The sequence below is a fragment of the Loxodonta africana genome, chromosome 11 (assembly GCF_030014295.1).
Source record: "Loxodonta africana isolate mLoxAfr1 chromosome 11, mLoxAfr1.hap2, whole genome shotgun sequence".
NCBI lineage: Eukaryota > Metazoa > Chordata > Mammalia > Proboscidea > Elephantidae > Loxodonta > Loxodonta africana.
The window spans coordinates 45506237-45518302 of NC_087352.1; the positions used below are offsets into that span (position 1 = coordinate 45506237).

The 12066-nt window shown below is 34.9% G+C and overlaps 1 long non-coding RNA gene across 1 annotated transcript; it reads left to right on the top strand.

Moving 5' to 3' along the window:
- The first annotated feature begins 386 nt into the window (after positions 1–386).
- LOC135232848 (uncharacterized) lies at positions 387–7333 on the top strand. The gene is made up of 3 exons (XR_010323443.1): positions 387–709; positions 5106–5165; positions 7134–7333. It is a non-coding gene; the product is annotated as an uncharacterized LOC135232848 (long non-coding RNA).
- Positions 7334–12066: the final 4733 nt, after the last annotated feature.

Below are 12066 nucleotides of genomic sequence, written 5' to 3' on the forward strand. Positions count from 1 at the left end.
TTATCTTCGAATGAGCATTTTAAACATTTAATGAACTACCACAGAAACTACCATATATTTATTTTCAGACTTTTTTTTTAAATTCTGGTTTAGGTGAGAGTTTACAGCTCAAGTTAGTCTCTCATACAAAAATTTATACACACATTGTTATGTGACTCTACTTGCTATCCCTATACTGTGACCACACATTCCTCCTTTCTACCTGGATTTCCTGTGTCCATTGTTTGCAGACAATTTTTTAAAATTACATTTTAAAATTTTACATCTTTGTGTTTTAGAACACCCTTTATATTCAATAATAAAAAAAAATAAATTTTATTTATTTTTTTTATATTCAAAGGAGCCCTGGTGGTACAGTGGTTAAGAGCTCAGCTGTTAACCAAAAGATTAGCAGTTTGATCCACCAGCCACTCCTTGGAAACCCTATTGAGCAGTTCTGCTGTGTCCTATAGAGTCACTATGAGTTGGAATTGACTCAACAGCAATGGGTTTAGGTTTCGGGTTATATTCGAAAGACAGAAATGTTTCCAGTAAACATTGGCTTGAAAGACAGAAATGTTTCTAATACTTATGTTTTCCATTAAATGTTGACAACTCCCTAATTATCAAATGACTCATTCTTTTTAAAATCCTTATCATCAGATCTTGTGTCTGATTGTGTCTTTCAGAATGGAAACTGGAGAACTGGAAGAGGCTCGATGTCAATCAGGTATCCATGTCCAATTTAATCTCATTCAAATTTAATTCTGTCTTCCAAAGGGAAGTTAGAAAAGGTGTCTGTGAAAATAGGTGTAAAAATAATAATAGTGAAGAATACAACATTTCAGTTGCTAAGGGGAATACTTTAACACAAAAATTTAGGCCAAGTAATTTTTCTTGTGGCGTAATAAAATAGCCTCAAGTGAAATTAAAAGCAGAAGACTGGCTCCAAGGAATAGAGAATAATTACAGAACTGTTATGTAAATTTAAATTAGCATGACTATTATATTTCTGTGATTATTTTTGTCTTGGTTGCTTTGTGTGGGTACTTTAAACACAGATCTAATAAAACTCTGTTATGAATTTCTTCCTTGTAGTATGTCAGTTACTTTTGTTCTTTTTATTAATACTTTTTGTACCTTTAATTCCAATCTTGCCTTGTAAGTACAATGGGAAATAAGTGACCAGAGTATAGATTGCTCAGGTAGAAACCTTCTAATACAGAAAAATGCGTTGTCAGCCTAATGAAGTTAGACTGGTAGTATTATCTTAAAATGAAGCACAAAATTGTCATTGTTGAAGATATACTACTTAACCAAAAATAATCTTCACATTTGTAGAAGGCACGGTATCATTGGGATGTGGCCTCCAAAAGTGGCAGGAATATCCTGCCTTCTTCAGGTCATCTCATCAGCTGACATTCCATACTCTGGTGTTTAAACTAAGGTCTAGGGTCTTACCTTCAGGCCTGCAGTTGCAGAAAGCTGATTTTTCTCAGAACAACAAGAACAAATTCTTCTCCCAGGATAGAAGCATATTGGCCAAGAGAAAGAAAATATATAAAAATCAGAATACCAATTCAATTTGTTAATTTAAAATAAATCATTATCAATTTGTTAACTTAAAACAAATCATTATCAAAGGATAGGAATAAATGAAGTCTACATCACAAGAACATCTCTTACTCATCGACAGACTGGATCATAATCAGATAGTTGTTTGTTGTTAGGTACCCGTGAGTTGGTTACCACTCATAGCGACGCAATGTACCACAGAACAAAAGACTGCCTGGTCCTGCGCCATCCTTACAATCATTGTTATACTTGAGCCCATTGTTACAGCCACTGTGTCAATCTATCTCATTGAGGGCCTTCCTCTTTTTCACTGACCCTCTGCTTTACCAATCACGATGCCCTTCTCCAGAGACTGGTCCTTCCTGATAACTTGTCCAAAGTATGTGAGACGAAATCTCTCCATCCTTGCTTCTAATGGGCACCCTGGCTACACTTCCTCCAAGACAAGTTTGTTCATTCCTCTGGCAGTCCATGGTATATTCAGTATTCTTCGCCAACACCATAATTCAAAGGCATCAATTATTCTTTGGTCTTCCTTATTCATTGTCCAGCTTTCACATTCTTATGAGGTGATTGAAAGCACCATGGGTCAGGTGCACGTTAGTCCTTGAAGTGACATCTTTGCTTTTTAACACTTTAAAGAGGTCTTTTGCTGCAGATTTGCCCAGTGCAATACGTCGCTTGATTTCTTGACTGCTCCTTCCGTGGAAGTTGATTGTGGATCCAGGTAAAATGAAATTCTTGACAACTTCAATCTTTTCTCCAGTTATCATAATGTTGTTTATTGGTCCAGTTGTGAAGATTTTTGTTTTCTTTATGTTGAGGTGTAATCCATACTGAAGGCTGTAGTCTTTGATCTTCATCAGTTAAGTGCTTTAAGTCCTTTTCACTTTCAGCAAGAAAGATTGTGTCATATGCATACTGCAGGTTGTTAATGAGTCTTCTTCCGGTCCTCCAATCCAGCTTCTCAGATTAATATGCTCAGCCTATGGACTGAATAAGTGTGGTAAAAGTATACAACCCTGATGCGTACCTTTCTTGACTTCAAATCATGCAATATCACCTTGGTCTGTTCAAACGACTGCCTCTTGGTCTATGTGCAGGTTCCTCATAAGCACAATTAACTGTTCTGGAATTCACATTCTTCACAATGTTAACCATAATTTGTCATGATCCACACAGTTGCATGCCTTTGCATAGTCAGTAAAACATAGGTAAACATCTTTCTGGTGCTCTCTGCTTCCAGCCATGATCCATCTGACATCAGCAATGATATTCCTGGGTCCACATCATTTTCTGAATCTGGCTTGAATTTCTGGCAGTTCCGTGTCGATGTACTGCTGTAACTGCTTTTGAATTATCTTTCAAAATTTTACTTGCCTGTGATATTAATGATATTGCTCAATAATTTTCACATTCTGTTGGATCACCTTTCTTTATAATTGGCACAAATATGGATCTCTTCCAGTTGGTTGGCCAGGCAGCTATACCCCAAATTTCTTGGGATAGATGAGTGAGCACCTCCAGTGATGCATCCATTTGTTGAAACATCTCAATTGGTATTCCATCAATTCCTGGAGCCTTGTTTTTCACCAATGCCTTCAATGAAGCTTGGACCTCTTCTTTCAGTACCATTGGTTCTTGATCATATGGTACCTCCTAAAATGGTTGACCATTGACCAATTCTTTTTGGTACAGTGACTGTATATTACTTCCATCTTCTTTTGGTACTTCCTATGTCATTCAATATTTTGCCCATAGAATCATTCAGAATTGCAACTAGATGCTTGAATTTTTTATTCAGTTCTTTCAGCTTAAGAAATGCCAAGTGTGGTCTTCTGTTTTGGTTTTCTAACTCCAGGTCTTTGAACATTTCATTAAAATACTTTACTTCTCAAGCCGCCCTTTGAGATCTTCTCTTCAGCTCTTTTAAGTCATCATTTTTACCCTTCGCTTTAGATACCCTGTGTTCAAGAGCAAGTTTCAGAGACTCTTACATCCTTTTTGGGCTTTTCTTTTGTTCCTGTCTTTTTAATGACCTCTTACTGTCTTCATGTATGATGTCCTTCCACAATTTGTCTGGTCTTTGGTCATTAGTATTCAGTGCTTCAAATCTATTCTTGAAATGGTCTCTAAATTCAGGAGGGATATACTCAAGGTCATACTTTGACTCTTGTGGACTTATTCTAATTTTCTTCAACTTGAACTTGAACTTGCATATGAGCAGGCCCCAGGCCTTGTTCTGACTGATGATATTGACCTTTTCCGTCAACTCTTTCTGCAGATGTAGTCCATTTGATTCCTGTGTATTCTATCCAGTGAGGTCCACATGTATAGTCGCTGTTCATGCTACTGAAAAAAGGTATTTGCAATGAAGAAGTCATTGGTCTTATGAAAAATCTATCATGTGATCTGTGGTATTGCTTCTATCACCAAGGCAATATTTTCCAACTATCAGTTCTTCTTTTTTGTTTCCAGCTTTCACATTCCAATCACCAGTAATTATCAATGCATCCTGATTGAATGTTCAGTTAATTTCAGGCTGCAGAAATTGTAACAATCTTCAGTTTGTTCATCTTTGGCCTTAGCGATTGGTGTGTAAATTTGAATAGTAGTTGTATTAACTGGTCTTTCTCGTAGGCATATGGATGTTATCTGATCACTGACCGTGTTATACTTCAGGATAGATCTCAAAATGTTCTTTTTGATGATGACTGTGATGCCATTCCTCTTCAAGTTGTCATTCCCGGCGTAGTAGACCATATGATTGTCTGATTCAGAATGACCAATAGCGGTTCATTTCAGCTCAGTAATGCCTAGGCTATCGATGTTTATGCATTCCATTCTATCTCGGATGATTTCCAATTTTCCTAGATTCATACGTCATACATTCCATGTTTCTGTTATTAATGGATATTTGCAGCTGTTTTTTCTCATTTTGAGTTGTGCCACATCAACAAATGAAGGTCCTGAAACTATTACTACATCCACTCCTTTCAGGAGGCAGCTCTTCCCCAGTTATCTTTTGAGTGTCTTCCAACCAGAGGGGCTCATCTTACAGCACTATATCAGACGATGTTCCCCTGTTGTTCATAAGGTTTTCATTGGCTAATTCTTTTCAGAAGTAGACTGCTGCATCCTCCTTCCTAGCCTGTCTTAGTCTGGAAGCTCCTCTGAAATCTGTCTGCCTTTGGTGACCCTGCTGGTATTTAAATACCAGTGACATAGCTTCCAGCATCACAGCAACACACAAGCCCCCATAGGAAGACAAACTGACAGATGTGTGGGTTTTTTTTTTGTTGTTGTTGTTGTTATAGCATCTTTTACATTTAGGACTCTTAATTCTTTCAAAATTATTTTTTTTAAGTTTATATACCTCTAGCATGACACATTTTTAGAGTTCAGTATCTACTGTGTGTTAAATAAATGTTTTGAAGGTAATGGATTATAAGAAATATCATGGTTATGTTCCAAAATACAGTTAGATTAATTATTCAATTTCCTTATTCAAGTCGGTAGACTTCTTAGAATTGAACTTTTTCTGTTTGTAGGTTGACATTGCACCACTGATGACTTCCCTTATTGGAGTTCCCTTTCCCCTTAATTCAGTGGTAAGGATTAAAATTTTATTATCACAAACAGTATTACACAGTAAAAGTTACACTTTAATATGTATTTATTTGTGTAATCTTTTTTACATACAGAACTATATTTTCCCATATATTCGTTTCAATGTGTAAACTTCGTAATTGTAAATGTATCATAATCTAAGACATGGAATGCAAGCCTAATAATATTTCTTGGCAATGTTTTATTTTCTAAAATAGGATATAGATTTATATCTTTGTATTCTAATTTATAAAAAACCATTTTATTCTAATTATAGGTGATAAAAATGTATAATAATTTTTTGACTGCAAGCAGCAGAAACTGAGACCATTTAAGGGGAATTTATTGAAAAGATATTGGTAATTTGCTAAATCAAAGAGGCACTCGAAAAATAGGCTTGGAAATAGGCAGGAACCAAGAGAACCCTGGAGGCTCTGAACCAAAAACCAAACCCACTGCGGTCAAGTCGATTCCAACTTATAGAGACCGTATAGGACCACCTGGTTCAGTTTCTATTTCTTGATTTGCAGGAGTCAAATGCTGGGCTGTGGCCATTTGAGAGGCCTCATCTGGCTCATTTATCTGCTCTTCAATAAGGGAAGGTAGAGTTCCTCATTACAGACCCACCATGCTATATCCAGCGGGGAAGATTTCTCAACAGGAAATGTTAAGAATGGGAACTGTATGCTGAAAAGCCAGAAAAGAAACAAACAAAAAATATCCATCCCAATCAGCCTCTTTTATTAGCTCAATCCAATTTACTAACTCTAATCATCTAATTCAGAAACTCCAAGTAAACATGAGCTGTTATAGTCATGTGCGTGTGTAAAACTGAAGCAAACGTTTCTTAGAACAGTCCTTACTCTTACTATGTGTAGTACACTTTTTCATATTTCGCCTTTTTTTTTTTAAGTACACTGGTTGTAATCCACCTCAGTGATTTCTCCACCCACTGATACGCTGCCTTGTTCTGGTTTAGTGATTCCATGATGACCTCCTGGCTTTGACCATCACTTTGGCTTTTGACTTTTTGAATATTATTTGTTATCTCCATTTCTTGACTATGATTATCCATTTTTTTTTCCTGGACTAATTACTAATTACACTTTAGATTTCTACTTTCTCTTTCTTATCTCATTACTTGCCAGTGTGTTAGCTTCTTTCCTTCATTCTATTAACGTGTTGTATTACATTGACTTTCTTATAGTTGAATTTTTGGGATTAAATCCCTCTTGGTTGTGGCATATAATCCTTTTAATTTGCTAATGGATTTGGTTTGCTACTATTTTTTTGAGGATTTTTGCATCTGTATCTGCAGCAGCAACGTTCATAAGGGATATTGGTCTGTAGTTTTCTTGTGGTATCTTTACCAGGTTTTGGTATTAGGGTAATGCTGGCCTTATAGAATGAGTTAGGAAGTCTTCCTTCCTCTTTTGTTTTTTCAAAGAGTTTGAGAAGGATTGATGTTAATTTTTCTTTAGATGTCACTAAAAGAATTGGACAATAAAGACACTAAAAAAATACAGAGTAGAAAGAATGTCTGTTCATATCCCAGCTCCACTATTTACTACAATGTGGCCTCTGGTAAATTAATGTTTCATGTTTGAGTTCTGTCATCTTAAATGAGAATATAATCGTCTTATTTCATGTGGTTGTGAGAATTAAATGAGGTAACGTGTAAGACACTTAGTTCAGTGCCTACCACATAGTAGTCTTTCAATAATGTTAGTTTTTATTGAACTAAGTTCATCTTTTTTGCTTTATTTACTGTACTACATCTAGTTTGTGAGAAAAATAATAGAACATTTAAAAAGGCTTATGGCTTTAAAGAGGATTTTTCCTTAAATATTCTAGTAATTTATTTTTCTATATTTCTCATCTTTATTGCTTCCTTATGAGTCTATGTTGTTTTCTATGACTAGCCTGAGCTTTTTTAACGGTAAGATTAAGCCAATGTTTATTATTTGCAGGGGACCCTTCCTGTGGATTATCTTAACAACACTGATCTTTTCAAAGCAGAGAGCATGTTTACAAATACAGTCCAGATTCTTGAACAGTTCAAGGTATAAGAAAGTCTCTCACAAATGGAAAACTACTGCAATTTAAAAAAAATCAACTATGTTAAGTGGAAATAATTTATGTTTTAATAAATTATTATTTTTAATGATTTACCTCTCAGTTTTGTCTATAAAGTTTCACATTTCTGAGGTGCAGATTCTATGAGTCAGTTTCTGGGTATAGAATTACCTTTGAGGAGTGTCCCTGATTGTAAGATTACCACATATGTTTATGAAAATTAGCAGCCATATCAGTGTGAAATATGCCCTATAGAAGTAGAATTGGAGATTGCAACATTTCTTGTCATTCCATGTACAGTAGTATATGCATTGAGAACTTAAAGAGGTGGACCTTTAACTGAAAACTCTTGTTATTCTTGAAACTGCTGTTTGGCTTATTTCATTTTTCAAGAGTTATAAGAAGTACAATTTAATCACATTACAGTGTGTTATTTTGCAAGCTTGACATGCTTAATTCTCAGCTTATTGTGATAATAAGATAATGTTAAATTTGTTCTTTAAATATTTATGAAATAATATAGTAACCCAAAATTCAATTTATTTTCAAAGTGCTTAACCATCTCTGAAGAGCCATTTTAACAGATGTTTATATTTTAAAAATAATTTTTTTCTGACTTATAATAAGATATTTTCATACTTGGTTCCCAGGTGAAAATGACTCAGAAAAAAGAAGTTACTTTGCCATTTTTGTTTATACCATTTAAGTAAGTCTCTTATATTTTTAAGAATTTAGCTTTTAAAAAGAATTTCTCACCGAGTTCTATGCTGATAGGTTTGTTTACTTAGAAACTTTGTCTCTCTGTGTACACATTAGTGGCAGCTCCAAACTATTGTTTTTGTTAAATAATGAGCCAGATGCTAGCTAGATACCTTTGAATAGCTGGTTGAGGGGATGGAGAGATTGAGAGGGGTATGAGAGACCTTAAGGAAATGGATTCAACAGGGCTTGATGGCTTGGCTCCGAAGATGTGGGGCAGTATTTTATTTACTTACTGGGTCATCTGTCCCTGTCACAAACTGTAAATTTAAAAAGAGGCTTTAATTCTGTAGGAAGGTGCTGTGGGATTGGGAAGAGAGATAGATGGCCAGCCATACCTAGAAGCAGAATCTTTGATGTGGTGAAAAAAGGTAAAATTGTTTATTACAAATGATCTGGTAAGCAAGGTAAGTACGTGCTTACCTTGCCTGTTCAAGAATCCGCCCCTAGATGCAGTACTCTGGGAAACACAATAAAAGGACTAAAGGATCACACAGTAATAATGATGATTATTATTTTAGTCTTTTCTAAAAAGATTGGAAATAATTGGTGAATGATGAAATAATTTTAAGGATGATGAAATAGTAAATTATTTTAACCTGTAGAAAAAAATACGATCGGTAAATTTCCTCTTTGATATTTTGAAGACCTCTCAAGAAAATAATGATTATCCATTTTGACAAATACTTAAAACTTGTTGCTGCTGAGTCAATAACTACTCATAGTGACCCTATAGGACCGAGTAGAACTGCCTCAGAATTTCCAAGGCTGTAAATCTTCACAGAAGCAGGCTGTGACAAATACTTACGCAAAACTAAAATTGGGTCCAACCTAATGGTGTTCCATGAGAAGACCAGCAGGAGGTGCTGCATGACTAGGCCAAACAAAATATTTGCCTACAAGTAAATAACCTTTAAAAGGAGGAAAACCACTTCATATTGGAAAAAACCTGTACTATAGAGGTCAAAGTGGGGTGATAGAACATTTTTAAGAAAAAAAAAAAGCCATGTAATGGGAGAAAATAAAGTAGGGTTCTTAGGAAGAGGCATATTTTAGGAAAAAAAGAAATGGGAAGGAGATTGCCATTAGAAGCAAAAACATGTATTCAAACTTTGGGTTGCTAAAGCCGAATTAAACTACAAGTTGTTCCTTGGAAGTGTTAAGATAACCAACAACAGTACAATTGAGCTCAAGGTTTGCTTGTTTATTTTAATTTTTAATTATCTTTTCAATTAAAAAAAATGTATAATTGGAATGAAGAAACGTTTTAAGCATGTCTTTTTTCTGTTATAGGTTACTTTCTACTTCTGAACAGCTCAACAATTTAAGGAAAGCAAGATCTTATATAAAGCAAGGAAAGCATGCAGAAGTAGTAAGTACAAAATCATTGTGCATGTAAATTACTGATCATTTCCATAATGGAGAGAGGTGAGGTATGTAGATGAAAAGAAAAGTGGGCAGCCAGGGAGCTTTCCTTAGCTCCCAAGAAAGGGTTGAATTTCTTGACTACAAGTAGCTATGTACCACATACAATAATACAATATGTAAATTTTTGTAGGTTAGCATTGGAATTTAAGTCCATTATGCCATTTTTTGTGATGACAAAATACATTCTATATTAAAGTCACCCTACTTACATATATTCGTTTAGAATAAGATATATTTGTACATTTGGAGTTACTATCAGAAGTTTGGAAACCCTGGAGCCGTAGTGGTAAAGTGCTACAGCTGCGAACCAAGGGGACGGCAGTTCGAATCCACCAGGCGCTCCTTGGAAACTCTATGGGGCAGTTCTACTCTGTCCTATAGGGTCACTATGAGTCGGAATTGACTTGATAGCAGTGGGATTGGTTTTTGGTTTTATCAGAAGTTTAACAATTCATATTGGAGATTTAAGTGTTCCCACTCCCAACCTCAATATGTTTTCTTTATTTTTACTATTAATTGTTTTCTCTTTGTTAAATAGTCTTATAACTCTGTAGGAAAGAATTCTATTTTTAGCTTCCAAAATTGCCTAAATAATACCATGTGTTTTAATGATAAGTTTTATCATTTATCAACTGGTAAGCCACTTTCTCTTCTAAAACATTAAGATATATGTACATACATACATATACTTATCACTGTTGTTTTTAGGTGCCGTTGAGTCAGTTCCGAATCATAGCAACCCTATGTACAACAGAATGAACTTCCCAGTCCTGTGCCATCCTTACAATTGTTGTCATGCTTGAGCCCATTGTTGCAGCCACTATGTCAATCCATCTCATTGAGGATCTTCCTCTTTTTCACTCACCCTCTACTTTACCACTCATAATGTCCTTCAGAGACTGATCCATCCTGATAACATGTTCAAAGTATGTGAGATGAAGTCTTGCCATCCTTGCTTCTAATGAGCATTCTTGTACATCTTCTAAGACAAATTTGTTCATTCTTCTGAATATATTCAATATTCTTCGCCAGCACCATAATTCAAAGACATCAATTCTTTGGTCTTCCTTATTTATTGTCCAGCTTTTGTGTGCATATGAGGTGATTGAAAACATCATGGCTTGAGTCAGACACATCTTAATCCTTAAATATGCATATTTAGTGATAGTTTATAATTGATTTGGGTAATCTGATATGAGAAAGTCAAGAATTATAGAAATGTTGGCCTCTCAGTTGAGACTTTCTTTCTTTTATATGTGATATGGAGATCACTTTCACAAGAGTGAGGAATTCTGAAACACTACATATTTTTAAACCTATCATGGATAGTTTACATTTAAAATGCTCTTTCCTACCAATATTGAAAAATAAGTTCACTTTATTCATTACTTTTTAATTGTACTCTTCAAGAAATCTACAAACAAAATCTACGTAGGTGCATCACCTATAATTACTTGCTATAACTTTAATAAAATGGTTTGGTTATTAGGAACTTAAAAATTTTTCTTTTCTTTGAAATTTATTTTTTATTTCCATGTGACAAGTTATATTTTCTTTCTCCATAGGTCTCCCTTTGCAAGGAGCTGATTCATCTTGCATTGAAAGGATTGTCTTATTATCATACTTATGACAGATTCTTTTTGATAATCAATGTTGTTATTGGTTTTGTGGGATGGACATCTTATGTTTCTTTGTTGCTCATCAAATCTCATTCCAACCTTACAAGAGGTGTTAGTAAAGAAGTTAAGGTAGGTCCAGAGAATATAAAAAACATTCAAGTAGTAGTATGAAATACTAGGACTTAGGAAAGAGATTTAATCAAATTAACTGTAATGTTTCTATAATGTGTAAGGCATTGTATCATACTCTTATTTATCCCTCATCTGGTTTTATTGTGGATCGTCATTTTTTTCCTCAGTTACCTTTATTTCTTCAGCTGGAGAAAAAAAAAAGGACATATTAAAAATATTGGTCCTATGACTTCACAAGGCTATAAAGATTGCTTTATAAATAATCTAATTTTTCTGTGGTATCAACTCTGTTGACTCTTGTTTTTTCTTACAACTGTTTAACATGCTGTAAGTATTCTGTGTCTTTCTGGGACAAGTGGTTTAGAAAATTAATTTTGAACAATACATTTACTTCAACTGAGTTAAAAATTTAGCAGCTGGAAGGGGCTAAAACTCACTTGCTTCTCCTCCTGTTGTTCCTGCTGTGGTAGCTTGTTTTGTTTTGTTTTTTAACTTCACTATTTTTATTATTCTTACTACATTGTAGGTGAGGGCAGAGGAAAACAGAACCAAACTTAGATTGGTTTAGGAGTTGCTGAGTCATAAGAAACATGTAAGCCCTGGTGACACAGTGGCTGAGAGCTTGGCTGTTACCCAAGAATCCACCAGCTGCTCCTTGGAAACCCTATGGGACAGTTCTACTCTGTCTTACAGGGTCATTATGAATTGGAATCAACTCGATGGCAACGAGTTTGGTTTGACTTTGGAAGAAACTTGTATTCTTAACTTTATCACACATTGCCAAATTACTCTTCAATGATGTGTACTAGAGTCTAGGCCAGTTTGTCTCGGTCCTCTTCCTGGATTTGTTGATTGTTTTCTCATTATGAGATTCAAGTTAAACATTTTT